Here is a 20,762-nt window from a genome sequence, read left to right as displayed (position 1 = left end):
AAATGAATGGTGTGTGCACCGCCCCACCGTGAGCATGAGCCCCAGTATGCTGAATGGGGCTCGGGCATATGCATTATTTGCCTTACGTGGGGGTCCAGAATGGATCCCCTGCATAAGGCAAGGCTCAACTGTAATGTTTCCTGGCCTGCCCTCTCACCTGATGAAAATGCCATTCCATCCTGCTTTGAATGCTGGCCAAATGAACCTCCTTCTCCCCATGCAGCTGGTGGGAAGCAAGTTTGAGGTGAAGTTATGATCATGGCAATAGTGTCAAAAGTTGTTTTTGCCTTCACATTGTTTCTGTCTTATGGTGACTCTATGGCAAATCTGTTGAGATCTAATGTGACATAGTAGTTGGACTATGATTCTGGAGACCAGGATTCAATTCCCTGCTCAGCCATGAAATCCACTGGGTGATCTTGGGCAAGTCACAGGAGCTCAGCCTCAGGGGAAGGCAAGGGCAAATCTCCTCTGAACAAATCCTGCCATGAAATCCCCGTGATAGGTTTGCCTTAGCGTCACCATAAGTCAGAAATGATGTGAAGGCACACCACAATAACACAACAATAATGCAAATCTATCATAGGATTCTTGCTGCTCTTGAGCCATATGGGCCAGATAGAGGACAGATTTATCATCCAAATTGGTTTCAAAGCTGAGAAGCATAGTGTTCAGTAGATCTGTAGAAAATTAACTAATATGCAGCATTTCAAAGTCATCCTGGATCTCTCTTCTCATTTCTCTGGTATTATTAAATGACTGTAGAGACACGAAGTGTTTTTTGTTATATACTATAAGCCTACATGGTGCTTTTCAAGCTGCAGAAAGCACACCTTTGTTAATGTGAGCCTATCTATCTGATGTATTATTTGTGCTGCTTCTCCTCCATTGATACCTATCCCTCAGACTGTTGTGTTTAAAATCCTCCCATTTGCTTTCATAGAATGATAAGTCAGTAATTAGACATTGTGGATTTGTCAAGAAAACAAAAAGGCCTCTCCTGTGCTCCCTTTGTATCTTAACGTGAATAGAATCCACACTCCCCATGGTTAGGCATTTCTGATTTATCTGTTTCCTTGACAAAATCTGAAGATTTAAATCTTTACAAAAAACTAAATACATCACAGGCAGCCTTAGCATTCCCCTGTGGCTCAGGAAACTACCTCAGCCAGAGAGAGAGAGAGAGGAAGCAAGAGAGAAAGAGAGAGAGAATTCTTTTTGCAGTTGTAAGAGGGAAAGTGAGAAGCTTATTATATAACTGATGGTTTTTATAACCTTGTCAGCTTTCATGAGGATTCAATTTTGGAAATGACGTCATTACTGCCACAGTGAGGGTGAATACCTGCCCACTGCATAAAATAGTCATTCATTATTTGCATGGCAGAAAAAAAATGAAAACATTTTACTTATGGAGCATCCAGAGCTAACTTACATATTTAACTAAGACTTTTAGTAGCTAAACCAGTCCTGGAGCATTTCTTTTTACTGAATTATAAAATTTATTCCTCATTGAAGACAGCAAGGAAGAAGGGAAAAAGTATCAAAAGAGCAGTCCACTTGTTAAGACTGTATACAGTTAGACCATGCCATCTGGAAAAAACACCTGCCTCACGTCTTTAGCTAAGTAATTTTGAAAGAAATTCTAAAGAATATTATAATTTGAGCTATTAGTTGCAAACTTGCATTTACAAAGCTTCCACAATTTAAAGGTACAACTCCTGCAAACACATTACCCAACCATTTATTTTCATTATTTCAGTATCCTTTCCTCTCCATAGTCAACACCTCCTTTCCTAACTAATAATGTACACAATACTTTAAATAAGCAAATTCTTATGTCTGCTTGAAAAAGTAGTCCTTCTAGAAAAGGGAGAACAAAGAATTTTAAGACATCATCTCATTTAAAAAATGCACTGGAGGTTGCTGACTTGTTACCAAATATGTTGTAATAGCTTGATAGTTTTGCTATCACCAGGAGCGAGACTGTACTGGACTTTAGACCTAAACTACATATTTCAGATATAGAAACTTAAGGCCCTGATTTTTTTCACACATCTATTTCCCTTATTAGAAAAGTGTGGAGTCTCACCTTGTTCCCTATTAGTTAAAAACATGCTGTCCCACCCACCTGGCAAATTGTTGCATGATGCCAAGCAGTTACAACCTACCTTAAATATGGTCTTAACTATTTTCTGATATTTGTCTTTGGTATTTGTTACCAACTTGAAACTGGAAAGTAAGATAAATATAGGGGTATGTTTTATAACACTGAAGGCAGAAAGATATCCATATCTTGGCATTACTTTTCTGTGATGATAAGATAGTGTGCTCCTGTGAGGCAAGAGGCTATGCTGTTGACAGCAATGGTGCTAGTAGGGGTCTCATGTCTGAGAGGCTTTTGCTGAGGAGCCAGAAATGTGCCAATCATCTACTGGACAGCAGCAGTAGTGGGTGGTGGTGGTGGACAGTGGTGGAAGATCTGTCAGAGACAACTGCCATTTAACTCTATCAGAATCACTTTGTCCACTCATATTATTGAAGAAATTTTAAATCTCTTTCTGTTACACTCAAACTCTATTGATACTAACTGTGAATGGCTGAAAGTGGGAATGCCAATGCCATTATCATTAGCCAGCTATTTTAAAAGTTAAAAATAGTTTGGGTTTTAATATCAATATTTGGTTTACAAATTGAACATTTTTAACTACAAAGATATTTCAAGGAATTGGGACTTCTTGATAAACACAGAGGTAGAACCACTTTATACACTAGGTATGGCTTATGTGTTTCATTCTATATGCACTTGTCTTTGATAATTACCTGGAAGTATGTAACTGTTTGCCGCCTGCCATAGTAAATAGTGAAAAAAGCAAGAAATAAGTTTCCTGATGCATATGATCCAAGCTCCTTCTCTAATATTTTCTATTCATGGTTGTTCATAATCCCTTCTGATTTCTATGCTTCCTGCTCCTCACATATTGAATCTTTCTCATTTGGTGGCCCTCTTCCTTCTTCACTGAAAGGCTGCATATTTTGAACATATAAAGTTTTCACATGGCTGAACGATGCATTCTGGCATGTCTTCTAAGATCAACATCCCTACTGCCTCTTCTCAAGTGAAGGTAAGGATGGTATTCATAGTGTGTACATTCTGGCAAAGACCATTATATAAGTATCTTGGGAGCCTGGATGATGACGTTTTAATGAACATTGTTGAGTCCCACTCTCTGAAAGTGTCTGCTAAAATCACAGGTAAATTACTTATCTGTTAATCCAGAGATCTTTATTTTTCCTGTGCCTTTCATGCAACTATAGGTTGCCATCCTTTTCAAAATATTCACTCATAGTCAGCTCATCAGGTGGAAATGTCAATTCAGAAGATTTTTTTCTTTATGTGATTCCCTTTATACTCATATACATTGAATTGCATTTGTCATTTTCCTCTTTTAGCTCACTTGGTACTCCTGTAAACCTTTTTCCCCCCATGTTGTCATCTGCAAATCTAGCCACACCACTGTTCAACTCTCACTTTAAATCAGTGGTTTCCAAACTTTGGGCTTCAAGAACTATAAGAATTTGATCTTCAGCTCCCAGAATTCTTGACAGTTGGTCAAGTTGGCTGAGCTTTTGGCTACCGAAATCCAAAACACCTGGATGACCAAAGTTTGGGAACCACTGCTCTAAATAATTAAGTACCAGGTGTACAAGCACTGATTTTAATATGGATATTTATTGCAATCAAACAGTATCTAGAGGGTCACAGGTTACTAGTCCCTAATCAAATGTTATTTCCCAGATCCATTGTCAACACCTACTATCACTGAGTTTTTATCTCCTACCAAAACTAACTACATAAAGCAAAGCTGTGTAGCTTCACTTACTCTTGTTTCTGCCTTTTGTCCTTAAGTACCAAGCACAGTGATGATACTAAATAAATCAACTATCCCTACCAATAGATTATCATTAGGTATAATAATTAATAATAATAATTTGTTTTATTTATATATCGCTATTCCAAAGATCATAGCGGTGAACAGCAAGTAAGCTAATTAGCAAGTAAGCTAAAATGGTCTCATGGTCACAATGGTAAGCTCCACTACCTGATCTATGCACATTCACTTGGATGTCTGTACATCCCTTGCTATGTATATATGGCTGTAGACTGTATATACATGGCCATGAAACATGTTTTTCATGGGGTACACATAATGGCTGGTGCTGATGCACTTTGTATATGCCAGGTGGCTGCATGTCCCCTAGGGGAACCTAAATCCACAGATCTTGGTCAGCCTCCTCAAAGTCACATCCTTCCCATAAACACTGAGGAAAGAGGGTTGAACCCAAATAGGTTAACTGCTACTTCAGGAGTGATAGATTGCCTTCCCCACCCCCCACCCCCACCCCCCACCCCGCCATCATGGCAATGAAAACAGTTTGAGTTTTATTCTTTGACCCATTTATGGCCTAGCAATAAGGCAAAATTGGCTCCTACACATTTGGTCATGGTATACTGCTGGTTTATGTTCTGAAGGTTCCGAAAATTTAAAATAGGTTTTTCTGCATGGTTTCTGCTCCTCTACAGAGGTGCTCAATGTTTCAGCACTAAATGATCTGCAAAGTATTTCTGATAGCAATAAATGTCTAGTTTGTACATCCCCTTGTAGATGAAGAAGATTCTGTTCTACACAAAGCAAGAAGAAAACACACCCACCTGCCAATACAAATAATATTTGCAATCATTATTCAGTGAAAATTGATCTATATAGTTTTGAATCTACAAAATCTCATAAATCCTTTCCAATTCATCAGAAATGATGCCCATCAGCATAACCACATGACCATGCATTAAAGTTTACAAATATATGACTGAAGTACCAAAGATTTTACAAGTTAAGATTTGGCAACATGTGGCAAACAAAACATATCTTTCTTGGAGCCAATAAAGTGTCCTGCCATTCTACATCCCTTGGTCCAGATATAACATGAAGAGAAAATAAAAGCCAGAAAATATTATACAACATGGTTTCTTCCTAATTCAGCTTGACAAACAGGAAGATTTCTATTCTATTTATTGCTTGTCTGATAAGCTGCACTTTGAAATAAAATGTTAAGCATACTGTATATATCTAGCTAGCAAGCTATTCTTCAGTACCAAGAAATAAAGCAAATGTAAATTCTTACTTTAGTGTTCTTATGTTTTGCTGTTGCACAGACCTCTCACCTAAAAAAAACCAAACAAACAGGGAGAGAGGGGGGAAAAGTTAAAATAAAATCAGCAGCCGTATGCATTTCCATTCTTCCAATATCAAAACAAGTTGTTTCTTAAAAAATACTCAATGAAATCCCACATACATGATAGAATTATATTCTAAGTATGACAGCAACAGATGTAAACCGGTGCAGTGTTCAGTTTATTGAGAGGAAAAGCCTATTCCCCATTCATTTCTTTCTCTTCATTTCTGAATTATACAATCCAATGAGTGATGTTATTTATTTTGGTTTTTTTGTTTTAGTTTTTTTTTTTGTAATTCTGATGCATGAAAGAAAGCATAAAAGTAATTTCTTTAGAATTGGTGAGTCAGTGTAATATCCTATTATCATGTGTGTGGGTGTGTAAGAGATATTGTTGGTACAGTGCTTTCTGTTTACTGGTGCTGTAGGCCAAATGATTACTAGGTTTTAAAAAGTGTCTGGAGATGTTGCTTTTACAAGCAATGGCAAGTGATTTTGGCTTCTTTTGGAGATACAGCCATAGTTACTAGAGATATGCTTCCCAAACCATTAATTTCAAATTCCAACCATGCATTTTGTTGGCTCAGAAATGTAGAGCACCTATCTACTTCCTTCCCAGCCTTAGAAATACTGTGCACCCTTGGTATCCACTGAAATTTGATTCTAGGACCGCCTCTTGGATACCAAAAAGAGTGGATGCTCAAGTCCCATTATATACCATGGCATAGTAAAATGGTGCCCCTTATATAAAGTCAAGGTTGGATTTTTACAATGTATATATTTTAAAAAACATTTTTAAGTTGTGCATGGCTGAATCTGTGGCTATGGATGACTGACTGTAATGCAGTTTGACACCATTTTAACTGTCATGGCTCCATTCTATACACTACTGGGATTTGTAATTTTGTGATGCACCAGCACACTTTGGCAGAGGTGGTGAAAGACCATGTAAAACTATAAATCCTAGTATTCCATAGGATGACATTGTAGCACTTTAACTGGTGTCAAATGGCATTATTTCTATAGTGTAGATTCACCCTTAGATCATAGGATCATAGAATCGTAGAGTTGGAAGAGACCACAAGGGCCATCCAGTCAGACCCCCTGCCATGCAGGAAATCACAATCAAAGCATCCCCGACAGATGGCCATCCAGCCTCTGTTTAAAGACCTCCAAGGAAGGAGACTCCACCACACTCCGAGGGAGTTTGTTTCACTGTCGAACAGCCATTACTGTCAGGACGTTCCTCCTAATGTTCAGGTGGAATCTCTTTTCCTGCAGCTTGCATCCATTGTGCCGGCAACTTTTATTTCCCTATGTCAGACCCTTCCACAGACTGGATTACAATTGCCCTCCATATCCACCCAGCCTGACCAGTGGTCAAAGCTGAAAGGAGTTGTGGTCTCATTAGACCCATGAATGCTATCTAGATGCCTTTTCACACTCCCCAATCGTAGGGCTATGATTCCACTTAATTGCCATGATTCCAATGTATGATATCCTAGGATTTGCAGTTTAGGGAGAAACATTTGGACATCTCTGCTAGAGAGCTCTAGTGCCTCACCAAACTACAAACTACAGGATTCCATACGATGTGGCCATGGTAGTCAGTGTGAAATCATAGTAGTATAACTATGTAGTTCGAGAAGAACCTAGGATAAGAACAGAACCTCTGTTTGCCTTGACATGTCCTCTGTGACAATGGAGCCAACCTGTGCCTAAAGACTCATCACCATCATCAATCTCCTTTTTTTCAGTGTATTACAGCATGCTTACTAAGATTACTGAGGAATTGTGTGTACATATGATAAGCTGATTTGGCTGAACGGCACAACTTCATGTTTTCCTCAACTCAGTTTCTATTTAAACTATTATTCAGAAATACTGTGGTCTGTCTTCTGTTCCAAACTATAGTACAGATAGAGAAAGCAATCATAACAAAGAAATCCACCCAGTTCCCCAGGAAGATAATTTTACACTTGGAAATAAATTGACTACGTTTGCATTCAAAGTTGCAAGGGAATAAATTAGTCTGTTCATAAGTAAACATGCTTTTTGAAAAGCTCACACATGTTTTAGCTAAGGTTTTCATAGTATAATATTCTATTTATTATGATGTTACTGCAACATAGAAAAAACCTGGAATGTAGAGGCCTATACGTTATTCACATGGACTGAGACAGTTGCTGGGTATGAATGGTTTGTATTGACCTGTCAGTCAATCCATCCATCCATCCATCCATCCACCCACTAGGATGACAGTAGTAACAGACTGTTAAAGAAAACATCTAGAAAACTCAGGCCTCCCACTTCAACTGCATTCTAGCAACAGCAAAGTGACTGGAACAATCCTGCTCTTGCTTTTTGCACCATCTACATAAAATGGTTGGCCATTTATTCCTTTTTCTATCAGTTGCCCAGCCACAAAAACCAATGTCCATTTCTAACTCAGAAATGAAAAGAACATTAAACAAACATGTTAAGCTTCAGAAAAGGTGAATCCATATAATTTACTTTGGAAGATCAAATAGGAAGGTGACAGCATGAGTCCACAAACTATGGCTTGGCTTGTTAGACCGCCCTTAATTTGTGGCTTTCACTGACCTTACTCCTCGCTGAACTCTCTGCATGTGCTTGAGAATTTAGGTTGGCTTTACTGCTGAACATGTGGTTAAGGAGAATATCTTGCAGTATTTCTACCAAGAAGTTCAGCTTTATAGTAGAGGGCCTTAATTGTATCTAATCAGTTGGTGGTGAGAGGAGAGGAGGAAGATTATATTAGGCTGTGTTTAGGGGACAGAGTCACATGTTATGAGAAAGGAAATTGTGGAGATATGTTTAATTTTAGCACCTAGGATGAGCAATAGAGGAAACTTTGGCCATATTTTGGTCACATCCTGAGAATTTTTGGAAAAGATGATAATGCTAGGGAAGGAGAAGGCAGTAGGAAGAGGAGAAGACTGCATGACAGATGGATAGAATCAATCAGGGATGCTACAGACCTGAAACTGCAGGAGCTAAGTAGAGCAGTGGAGGATAGGGGGTCTTTGAGATGTATCATCTACAGGGTTGCCACAAGTCAGGGCCGACTCACAGACAGTTAACAACATGTGAGTATAGTGATGCACACTGATTCAAAACAATAACAAAACTACACCTTCACATTTATGGGGTCTAATGTGATACTAAATCAAGTAACACTTGGAAAAGTCAAATGACCCAATGTGTGGCTGTGGAGAAGGTGATATTGCTATTAGGCATAATCAGAAAAAGGACTGAAAATAAAACCGCCAGTATCATAATGACTTTACTGAAATTTCTGGTGCAGCCACAGAAATTGGAGGTAAGTACATCCCAAATGATTAAAACATAAAGATAATGTTTCTAATGCTAAAACAAGTCATACCAAATTAATGTTTTTTCTCTCTCTCTCTCTCCCTTTGTTTTGTTTTGTTGATAAAATTACCAGCTTAGTAGATAAAGGGAATGCTATGGATGTAGCATATCTTGATTTCAGTATGACCTTTGGCAAGGTTCCCCATGACATTGCAAACAAGCTAGGAAAATGTGGGCCAGACAATGCTACTATCAGGTGTATCTGTACTTGATTGACTGGCTGAACCTATGGCTCCTCTTCATCCTGGAAGTGACCAGTGGGTTGCCACAGAATTCTGTCCTGGGTCCAGTGCTATTCAACATAGTCATCAATGACTTGGATGAAAGAATAGAGGGCATGCTTATGAAATTTGCAGATAACAGCAAATTAGGAGGGGTAGCTAATACCTTAGAGGAGAGGATCAAAATTCAAAATGACCTTAACAGATTAGAAAGTGGGCCAAAACTAACAAAATGAATTTCAACAGGGAGAAATGTAAGGTACTAAATTAAGGGAGAAAACACTAAATGGACAGATATAGGATTTGGGGGGGGGGGGGGAACCTGACTTGACAAAAGTACATGTGAGAGGGATCTAGGAGTAGATCCAATAGAACACAAATTGAACATGTCAGCAATGTGATGCAGCAGCTATAAAAGCCATTGTAATTTTAGACTGCATCAAATGTCCAGATCAAGGGAAGTAATAGTACCACTTGATGTTGTTTTGGTCACATCTCACCTGGAATATTGTGTCCAATTCTGGGCACCACAATTTAAAAAGGATGTTGACAAGCTGGACCATGTACAGAGTAGGGCAACCTTAATGGTGAAAGGTCTGGAAACCATGCACTATGAGGAGTGACTTAGGGAGCTGGGTATGTTTAGCCTGGAGAAGAATAAGAAGCAACACTGTTTTAATATTTGAAAGGATGTTATAATGAAGATGGAGCAGGTTGTTTTGTGCAGCTCCTGAGAACAGGACCTGGTGCAATTGATTCAAACTACAGGAAAGGAGATTCCATGTAAACATGTAAATCTCTGAAGATGCCAGCTGCAGCTTCTGACGAAACGTCAGGAAAAAAAACCTCATCTAGAACATGGCCTCATAGCCTGAAAATCCCATAAAAAACTATTAAGAAGAACTTCCTGGCTGAAAGAGCTATTCAACAGTGGAATATGCTGCCTTGGAGTGTGGTGGAGTCTCCTTCTTGGGAGGTTTTTAAACATAGACTGGATGGCCATCTGTTGAAGGTGCTTTGAGTCTGTGTTCCTTCATGGCAGGGGGTTGGACTTGATGGAGTTGAGGACTCTTCTAATGCTATGATTCTAATAAAAATAGTTTCTGCGGAGGGAAGTCGCCAATGAAAACCAAAACACAAGGTTGCAGGAAAGGCCACAACTTTATTCAACCAAACAGAACAGGGGTAGGGTTGGCCCCAAAGCATACGGTCCGGATCTGTCATCAATCAACCCTTGGTTGGTCGATGAACCAAATTGCTTGGCTACGGCCAAGGTTGGGGATGACATAAGGGCAACGAAAATGCCCTCTCAAGACATGCAACCAGTCAATCGCATGTTCACAGTTGAGCCCCTAGTCACTGGGAGATGTTGAATTGATATGCCCCCCGCAGGACACCACATGGCCTTATATAGGCCTAACTACTAGTCAGGGGCCAGGAAAAGGAGGAGGCACCACCTACCTGGCCCCCTGAACTGTGCCCGGGAGACCCAGGCAGCCAATTCTCCAAAACGGCCAATGGCATGCCCATCTGGCCCCAGCAAGGCATGCTGGGAGTCTGAGTGGGCCTACCAGGCCCTGCCAGAAGTGCCCCCCCAGCAGCAACCAGGCCAGCCCTGGTAAGTCGGAGCAGCCCCATTTAAAAAAACTGGAGCATTTAGGGGGGAAGTGAGTAAAGAATACTAATGAAAGGTGACCAATAAAATTAAGTGGAGTGTGGAGATAGTGGGCAGAGATAATTTTATTTCCTCTAATAATACTGGAAACTGTGGCCAACAAATAAACCTGGCTACAGAAAAATCAAAGGAATTTACCAAGAAAATGTGGTAATGGCCACCAGTTTAGTTGACTTTAAGATAAAGATTAAGTACATGAATAGAAAGAAAACTTATGAGTGGCTATAGGGTATCTGTGACTACCACACCCTGAAGAACATCAACTATTGTATTCATTAGAGAATCAGTGTGGTGCTGTGGCTTGCACATTGAACTACAACTCTGGAGACTGGGTTTGAATCCCTGCTTGGCCATGGAAACCCACTGGGTGAACTTGGGCAAGTCACTCTCTCTGAGCCTCACAGGAAGCTAATGGCAACCCCCCTCTGAAGAAATCTTGCCAAGAGAACCTTGTGATAGGGAGCCATGGGGGTGTCATAAATCAGAAATGACTTGAAAGCACAGCAACTTCCACGGGCAACTTCTTCTCCCATGTGGAAAGACTGAACTGCAGACTTTTTTTCTGGTAGGTACCTGTTAAAGGGAAGTGAACTCCTGGACAGAGGTCTAGAAATTCACAATTTCAGCACAGAGAATTGTTGCTGAGCACATTTCACTCATTTTTTTTGCTATGTTCATGATCATAACAGTTATTGGATAATCATACCTTTAAACGATACATCATTATGGAGGATCCCATTCCTTTGCCTGCATCTAGATTAGGTTTCTGATCCATCTGTGAAGTTCCGTGGGTGGATAAAACATCCTTAGTGATTTATTAACCCTTTATGTGACAAAGATTTTTAAAAACCTACTCTCATTATATTATATCTTGGGTTCCTTTAATCTTTCTTCCCTTTTCTTGTACTCTCTCAGACACAATCTCTCTGGCAGAACTAAAATATGCTTCAAGTGAAATAATGAAAAAGAGGCTTTGAATGCAACTGAGTAGTCTCCTTAATTACTCTGTGTCACAATCCTAACCGACACTCTTCCAAAGGTAGTCATTAGAATGGTAGTGTGACTGCCTTCAGGGCAATTCGCATGGTATTACCAATAAGTCTTTGGTCTGTCTTTGTCACCATATAGAAAAGGAAGAAAGGAAGAAAAATTTACTTGCTACAGATCAAATTAGAGAACTGAAGCATGCTAGCATGCAGCCCTGATTTGCCATGTAGATTACCATACAACCTTACACAAGTCTACTCACAGAAAGCCCCCTTGATTTTATTGAGATTTCCTCTCAGGTAATTGTGTAGAGCACTGCAATCTGCCCTGATAGGACTGTGATCCTCATAAGAACTACCTATATGTGTGTTCTGCTGATATGCAGCAAAAGCTCCTAACACTGCAGTCATATCCAAATATTACAGGATAAAGTATTCAATAATGTACAAGTCCTATACTAGCAAGAGCTGTCCTAACAGGATGGTGTACAACTGTAGAAAGCCTAAACTCAGGCATCTGATGAAAGAGCTCTAATAATATGCATGCTGCTGACAGGAGAGATCTGTCCTTTGGAATCCTCCTTGGCTGCACCCCACTGCTATTGCCTGCACTTTCTAGTTCCTCGCATGGCTGCTGTGTACTTGCCGAGGACATGGCAAAGGCCACCGGAGAGTTAGATCTCTCCAAAACACCTGGTCCAGGTTCCACATCAAGCTCAGAGGTAAGAGCCGAAGCTACAAGGGTGAGGAGAGCTGACGGCTGCTCTCCTGTCATGGAAGCTTACATCTGCAAACTTAGCTTTGACTGACACATTATTTCCTCTGTGCACCCCAATCTATTTTCTGGCTCACTAAGCTTATAAAACTCTGCATAAATTCTCCCTCTCATCAGTCTGTTCTGTAATCCTGTGAACACATTGTCTTCCTGTTCATTCCTTCAACCAGCAAGTGCCAGCTGTTGGGTCCTGGAAACAATTTTATTTATGTTCTGGACAGGAGAGTGTTTTCTGTTTATTGGGGGGGGGGTTTGCAGAAGTTCACAAAGCTGTGAAAACTGCAAGATGTTGTGGCTGGGCAGAAGTGTTCTGAATCAAGCTGATTGACTTAGGTAAGAAAAATTATTAGGGATTCTGTCAATCAAAATGCAGTCAAACTCCCTTTAGATCTGTTCACTGAGGAGAGATGAAACCAGTTATACACACAGACTGTAAAGCTAATCCACTTTTGATTGTTATGCTTATGCCTTAAAGGGGTCATGCTGACAGCTGACAATAACCAGAATGAAAATAAAATTTATTTTTCTTAATGTATTCTACCATATTGCAACCAGCACTTTTAATCTGTTTTTTCCCCTTTAAAGGTGAAAGAAGCAAAATCCTAGTGTATGCAACCTTTCAAGTTTTTTCCTCGCAATTATTTTTTATCTCTTTTTTTAAAAAAAGAGAAAATTGCATTTTTAAAAAACTATTCTAGCTGGTGGCTTTAGAAAAACCCAAGCAAATTCACAGTTTGTAAAGAGATTTTAAAAAGTAGTGGCTAATTAAAAAATATTAACATGTGCCCCAAACTGTCAAAGGAGTACTACAGATGCAAGTGGGTGCTGAATCCCTTGTTTAGTCATAGAAAGACCTACATATATATATATACATGCACAGCAAAGTACATTCAGCCATACAATACTCAATGGAGTTCTCATTTAGACCACAAAAGGTTTATGGAAACATGTGTTTATTATATATTGCAATGAATCATAGAGTTTGAAGAAACCTGAACAGCCATCCTGGACAACCCCCTGCCATGCAGAAAGACACAAACAAAGCATCCCTGACAGATAGCCATCCTCAATCACTGTCTGAATCCAGAACACATACATATCCTTGCAAAGAAGCATGTATTAGATAACCTCTGGCAGACACATCACAGCTTAGATGCTGGAGCATATTCAGGCATCCAGCGGAATCAATACTCCCCCCTAGTGTTTCATCTCAAGACACCACACCCAAAAGTATGTACATAATAGAGAGGAAACCAATCCTCACTATTAGGATAGTAAGATATTTCATTACACTTAAATCTTAGGACACGTACAGTGGGCCCTCGGTATCCACTGCAATTTGGTTCCAGGAACCCCTCCAGATACCAAAATCCATGTATGCTCAAGTCCCATTATATACAGTGGTGTAGTAAAATAGTGCCCCTTATATAAAATGACAAAATCCTTTTGGATTTCCCCCCAAAAAAACAAGCTGTGGTTGGTTGAATCAATGCATGTAGTATCCCTAGATACAGAAGGCCAACGCTAGTGACAAAGCTCAGATATAATGATGCAGCTTCTTCCCTTTCATGTCTGGTAATCTGAGGCCTCTCCTCTATCTGGCATACTTTGTAAGTGAGATCCACAGCTCTTCATCCCTTGGAGGGGAAGAACATGTTCCACATCGGGGCCCTTTTGATGAATCAGGGATAAGTAAAACTCCAGGTTTATAGGTAAGTTGAGGAACCTATATTTTCCCAGTGTTTCTGAACTACAACTTCAACAACTTCCTAGAGAGGCCAGGATGGCCCCATACTTGCTCTTGTTCCATCACCAAGACAAACCATTTTTATGCAGTCAGGCTTTTAGAAACTGATTGGGGTGGGATTTTAATGCTGTGTGGTGCTTTTTAAAAGGTTTGCATATAGTTGTTTAATGAATTTTAGTGTTTTAGTTGTTTAATGTTTTCACTTCATAAATGGTTTATTCGCTTTTTAATTAGTATTATATTCATACTTTTATTAATGATATTGTATCACTTTTCATCTGTATTGTTTTTCAAATGTGTTGCCTGGAGTCCCATTATTGGCAGAAAGGTGGGATATAAATGAATATAAAATAATAATAATCCCTCATTACTGGCTATGGTGTCTGGGCCTAATGGGAACCACATTTGGGGAGGGCTGCAGGTTCTCTTTCTGTGCCCTGGGGATGAGGGTCCTCTCAAAACCTTGTGGCTCTAAATCTGGGGCCTTGAATTCCATCTTGTTGTTCAGAAACTGTGGCTCCCATTTAGGACCGCTCTTACTGCCCAGGATTGGGAGAGCCTCCATAGAATTCCTATTATATGATCATATGGGGGTGAGTAGAAGAGCTCTGTAGAAAGAAGATAACAGAGCCATAGCATCAAATGGCTGTGTATGGATGGATTTTCCAGACTAGGGGCTTATCTCCTTGGGACAAATGGTCCTGTTTCCTCCTGCCCTTGCATCACCAGCCCTTGCACTATGACAGTGGGTCAAAAGCCCAATTCAACCATGGACTATCTTCACATGTGAAGGGCAGTTTCACAGCAAATTTGGGCCACCCCTGCATTAAATCAAATGCAAACGACTCACAATTTGCTCCAGATCTCCCCAGTAAATCCAGAACACTTTGGACTAATGCCAAGCACCTGTTTAACCAACAACCTGTTGTGTCACCCACTAGAGGCGGTGTGAGTTGCTCCACTGAGGTCACTATGAAGCACCCAGCCGTGTGACTGACACTGGGTATCTTGTTTTCAGCTTCAGGGGGAGGGATTTGCACCAGCAGTGGCAGTGCCAAGTGGTACAGCAGGATGCTGAGTTGACAGCTGACTGGCATTGCTCCAAAATGCACAGGTAATGGGGAATTTGGAGCAATGCTGGGGCCAAAATACTCTGAGCTACTCCTGGAATATTCTGCCCAGTGTAGACCTGCCTTGAGTATTCTAACCACTCTTCGACATTAGCTTTCCTATTTTTCTATAGTCTACATCTTGAATAGTCTAGAACGACAGTCTACGGAGTTTATAAAACGGGAGGAATTTCTCTCAAATTCGAATGAAAAGAAAGTGGGGCCAGAATACATTCACTTAAAGTCGCTAGTTTAGCGCAATTACGTGAATGTGCATTGCGTTCGCACTGGCTTCCCATTGCTCGAAAATAGCATGCCATTGCCCGAATTTGCATGTGGCAGTCTATCATGCAATAACGTGAAACCACATGATTGTGTTTGGACTGACTTCCCATTGCCCAAATTTGCGTGTAGTGGGTTATCACGCAATAACGTTAAACCCCATGACTGCATTCAGACTGTCATTGGATTATACTTCCAATTTCCCTTGTCTGATAAACTTCTACATCTTGACATAAGTCATAGCTCCAGGAGTGACAATGACCTTGTTTGTTACACACATGTATTGTTACACACACAGATGTACTGCATCTAATGTACTATGCTATAATACAATGGGATTCCTTGTGCAGAAACTGCTTTAAGATGGCATCCCAGGGTATTTGTTTTCAGAGATGTAATTAAAAGATGTGCCTGCACAGGGCAATTCTTTATCAAGCACTGTGCATGAATAGTTTAGATGAGAAATGTAAATGAGAACTCTACAGGAATCCCCTTGTGAGCAGCGGCAGGGGAATGTATACAGTGTTTTACTTCTTAAGCCATTATATACCAGGCATAAGTGCTGACCCAATTTTTGTTATTCCCAGAAATAATGTCCCCTCAGAGAGCAGCAAAGAAAGAAGGCATCCCATCTGGAATGTATTATGGGCCTATAAGGGCAAAAGCGAAAATGTGTAATAGCTATTTCAGTGTTATCCCTTCTCCTCAAACCATCTGAAGATAAGTGTGCTTTAAACATAGCTCACAGATGCTCTCTCATCTCATACACTATTGCTGCATATTTTTCACTAATGGTTCAAAGTCTTGATGGGGGTAACTGAGTGTTGAGCATACTGGTGGGGTTGTCATATTCTACGTTCTCAAATCTGGCCACATATACCTCTGTGTTATGCAAATTATCTTAATTATACATATTTGCATTCTAATTATGCAAAGCCAGCAAATTAATTGTGATATTTTTTCATCTTCTATGTTTCTATTTTCATACCATTTTTAACAGTTAAAACTGATATGACAGAAACAGTATAAAGTAGTGTATAGTGTGCTAGATTTGAAACAATGAAACCCAAATTCTAATCTCTTCTTTGGCATGGAATGACCTTGGACCACCAATATATCGTGGCAAATCTACCTTACAGACCTCTTTTTGTTGCTTGTGATGTGTCATTTGCATCTCTCATTCACCTTGCTCTCTTTCTCCTCCCTTGCTTCTTGTACTATGTCACACGTGTTACTTCCTCTCCCTTCCCTCCTGCTCTCATCTCTCAGTCACTCCTGAATTGCAGTGCACTCCTGAATTAAAGTAATCTTGTACACAATAGAGACTCCCATTTAAAAAAATGAAAGCTTGGAATCTGGGCCAGATCGTGGTTCAAACTGGCACCAGATGTCATACCAAAAACCTGGATAAAATCAGGATCATGGGTGGCTATGGAGAGCATATGCCTCATCTATCTGTACTCTTCTCCACCTATTTTTATCTTCCAACAAAAACTCCAGGTCCTTAGTCCTTCCCTCCATGCCCAGAGGTTTCTTTTCTTTCATTCAGCACACACATGATTGTCCCTTTCACTGGATTGTCAAATAAGCTTGTGGGCCTCCCTCTTTGCATTTTGGATTATGCAATGTCCTCAGCTTAGGCACCAAGGAAATACAACTTTCCCAGTGCAGCTTTATTTGAGCTCCAGGCACCTGGAATATGTACACCTTTCAGAGAAAATTCCAGAGTCACAACCCTACTGTTAACAGGATAGATAATTAGGGATGAAAAAGGGGGTCATGCCATAATTTCAAGAAATAATATTGGTTTTAAAAACTCCTTTTGTATGGCATGGCATAAATTAAATTGGTCATCTATTGACATTTAACTGACATCAGATTGAAACACACTGTCAGGTAGCAAAATAATGTGGAGGCATTTCAAAGTATTTAGGGTCTTCAAGGCTATGCCAACCAGTAGAATAACCAAACAAGAACCACCCCAACTTAGTTAACAGGAAACTTAGTATTATATCCCCACACTTATCCATCATATACATCTGCTACACAGATTTGAGTCTATTTCATAGTAGCAGAGTAAGGCCTTTGGATCAATGGAAGTCTTCTGCCATGAAAACCTCTTTCTTTTACAACTTCTTGTTATATTCTTTCTGGAGAGAGTATGCTGTCTGTCCAATACAGTGGCTTAAAAATTAGTATGCTTTGCCAAATAAAAAGAAGGGCACTGTGGGTAATATAAAAGTCTAGGCCAGTGGTTCTCAGCCTTTGGCCTTTAAGATGTTTGGATGTCAACTCCCACATTCCCTGACCATTAGCTTCACTGATGATGACATTCAAAACATCTGGAGGGACAAGGGAGCTTCATTAAAAGTCAGAAAGAAATCCCAGAAGGGAAGAAGGGAACATCAGATGAAGTTATAATGAAGAGAGAAATAAAAGGCAGTGAATCATGAGATCAGGAAATAGAAGAGGTGAGGGACAGAAGGGGAAGAAAGAAAGAAAGAAAGAAAGAAAGAAAGAAAGAAAGAAGAAAAAGAGGGTCATTTTTTAATTTATCATTGGTCAAATGAGATAAGTGGAAAAAAAGTAGAAGCAATTCTTAGAGATGAGGTCAGGTTTTCCCAAGCTACAGAAGAATAAATTTCACTGGATGGAAAGGTGGGGATGGGGGCTGAGATACAAACAAGAGTACCTGCCTGTCATTGGCTAGCCACAATTATGATGTTATATGTCACCTTTCATATCCAACATGCTTCTAAAAACCAGCCAGAAGACCTCTGCCAGACTAGAATAAGTTATTACAAAGCTTTGGTGGCATCTGCTGCAAGATGTGCCCCTTTCAACTTCTCTCCTTAGGTTCTTCAGTAATATCCATCTAATCTCATACAGGTGTTTTCAGTCTGTTAGTCAATGTGAGCTTTTTTGAAGATGAAGGCTTTGAAGGACCAATGGAATAATATAGTGATTTAGGGATGAAAAAATATGCCCACTGCTTTTGACATTCTTCACAAAATTATCTGTTCCAACCTCCTGAGAAAATATGTTGTCTCAAAAAAACAGCACCTTTGACAAGTTTGTCATATGCTAAATGTGTACCTCATAGGAAATGCATAAGGCCTTCTACAAAGGCAGGAGGGGAAGTCTAATAAATTGAAACATGTAAAAGGATTCAATGGGAATGCAGGAGTGATTAGGAGAGAGCCAAAACACATTGTAGAAACAATCCAGTGTGACACCGCATTAACTGCCTTAGCTCAATGCTAGGGAATTAGGGGACCTGTAGTTTTGTGAGACATTTAGCCTCTATCAGAGAGCTCTGATGCCACTCCAAGTTAAAATTCCTAGGATTCCCTAGCACTGAGCCAGGGCAGTTAAAGTAGTGTCAAACTGGATTGTTTCTGTGGTGTGTTTTGGCACACGGATATAATAAAACAAAGTTTTTGCACATCTCCAGTGTAAACCCAGTTGGCCCTCCTTATCCATAGATTTTTTATCCATGGATTCAAGCATCTATGGCTTGAACATACTAAAAATAAAAATATTTAAATCACAAATAGCAAACCTTGATTTTAATTTTTATACTTTTTATATAAGGAATACCATTTTGCTATGTCATTGCATTTGATGGGACTTGAGCATCCATGAATTTTGTTAGGCATAGGGGGGGTCCTGTTACCCCAGTGGATAACAAGGACCTACCGTACAGCCTATGGCTCTTGTGGTCATTATTTCTCTCTCAACACTCTTTATATTTTCCTATTACTATAAAGGGAGTGTCACCTGCAGTCATTTTCACTAGTCTGTTCAATTTAGTCTCATTTTATAGTTCTGTTTTGAACTTATTTTTGTAACTTACTCCTAACCTTTTTTTATTTTTGGTGAAATTTCATATTGACTAGTCACAGATGTGATTTCATTTTTTGCTTTATATTTATTGGCCCCTGGATTTGTGGTTCTGTTAAGATTATAATTTTAATATTTTTCTCTCTCACTTAAAAAAAGAATAATTTGTTCTGTTTTCTCCTCTCATAGTCGCATGAGATCATGTCAATCCAAATCTAATTATTCATTTTGCCTCCATGTTTTATTTATTTTTAGTTATGCTGTTTTTGTTGCCTTAAATATTTGGAATATTCTGTATGCAATTGATAGCTTTTACATTTGAATCTTGCTCTTCTAAGGAAAAAAAATTGCAGAAGCATTTTCATTCTTCATAGCCCTATTGCCTCCATTTTGCTGTTTCAGTGTCCACAACAATACATAGTTTAATATTTTAAATGAAAAGATTGGTTAAGGAGAAACCTGCTATACTGACTATTCTATTCTGGAGAACAGTCAGTAATATATTTCATGTCAACCTAGCCTGGAATACCAGTAAAATTTAATAGGTTTCAGTATTTTATTTATTCACAAGGAAAACCTGACTTAAATTAGCCAGGTTCTGTCTTGGCTTGAGTTGATTAGTCAGATTTACACAAGGGTCGGGAAAGCAATTTTCGCAATTCAGAGATGCCAACTTGTCAAAAGCTTAAATCAAGGTGATTCTCTTAGAGTTTGTCTTGCATCAGGGAGCCTTGTGCAAGCATCAGGAATAGTTGGCTATTTATTGCCTTTCTGAGATCCAATTGAGGCATGGAAACATGTGACAAGTAAAACAATAGTTTTCCTCGGTTTTATTCACTTGTTTCTGTGTGTTTTGAAATAGTTCAAGATTTTCCATACATGGGCTCAGTCATCAATCAGAATGGAGACTATAGTCAAGGAATCAGTAAAAGACTAGGACTTGGTAGGACAGCTATGAAGGAACTAGACAATATCTTGAAGTTTAGAAATATATCAATGAATAATAAAGTTAGGATTGTCAACTCATTTGAGATGTGGTTCTGGAGAAGCATTCTGAGAATACAGTGGACTGTGAAGTCGAAGGCTTTCATGGCCGGCTTCCATAGTTTTTTGTGGGTTTTTTGGGCTATGTGACCTTGTTTCTAGAACATGGCCACATAGACTGAAAAACCCACAAAAAACGAATACAGTGGACTACTTAAAAGACCAATAGATGGATCCTAGAGCAGAACAGATCTGCACTCTCCCTAGAAGCAAAGATGGTTGAACTGAGGTTGTCATATTTTGGCCATATCAGGTGTAGAAAGGACTCAGTAGAAAAGATGATAATGCTTGGTAAAGTTGGGGGCAATGTGAAAAGAGGAAGACTGCTTATCAGACGAATGATTTCAGTTGGAGAATCCGTGACATAAATCTACAATTGCTGAGCAGGTTCGCTGGGGACAGGGGTACTTGGAAGTCTCTCATTCATAGGATAGTCATAGATAGTTGATTTC

General features: G+C 39.5%; 1 protein-coding gene across 49 annotated transcripts in view; it reads right to left on the bottom strand.

Moving 5' to 3' along the window:
* The window catches only part of PTPRD (protein tyrosine phosphatase receptor type D), a 1,118,901-nt gene that overhangs the window by 531,902 nt on the left and 566,237 nt on the right, over window positions 1–20,762 (bottom strand). For all 49 annotated transcript variants that reach the window (XM_042455420.1, XM_042455423.1, XM_042455433.1 and 46 more), the window contains one exon: window positions 5,182–5,221. The gene's annotated coding sequence lies outside the window, so the exon portion shown is untranslated. The remainder of the gene's footprint in view (window positions 1–5,181; window positions 5,222–20,762) is intronic.

This window comes from Sceloporus undulatus, chromosome 2 (genome assembly GCF_019175285.1).
Source record: "Sceloporus undulatus isolate JIND9_A2432 ecotype Alabama chromosome 2, SceUnd_v1.1, whole genome shotgun sequence".
NCBI lineage: Eukaryota > Metazoa > Chordata > Lepidosauria > Squamata > Phrynosomatidae > Sceloporus > Sceloporus undulatus.
The sequence above is the reverse complement of the archived record's forward strand: the minus strand, read 5'-3'. Positions and strand labels throughout refer to the sequence as shown.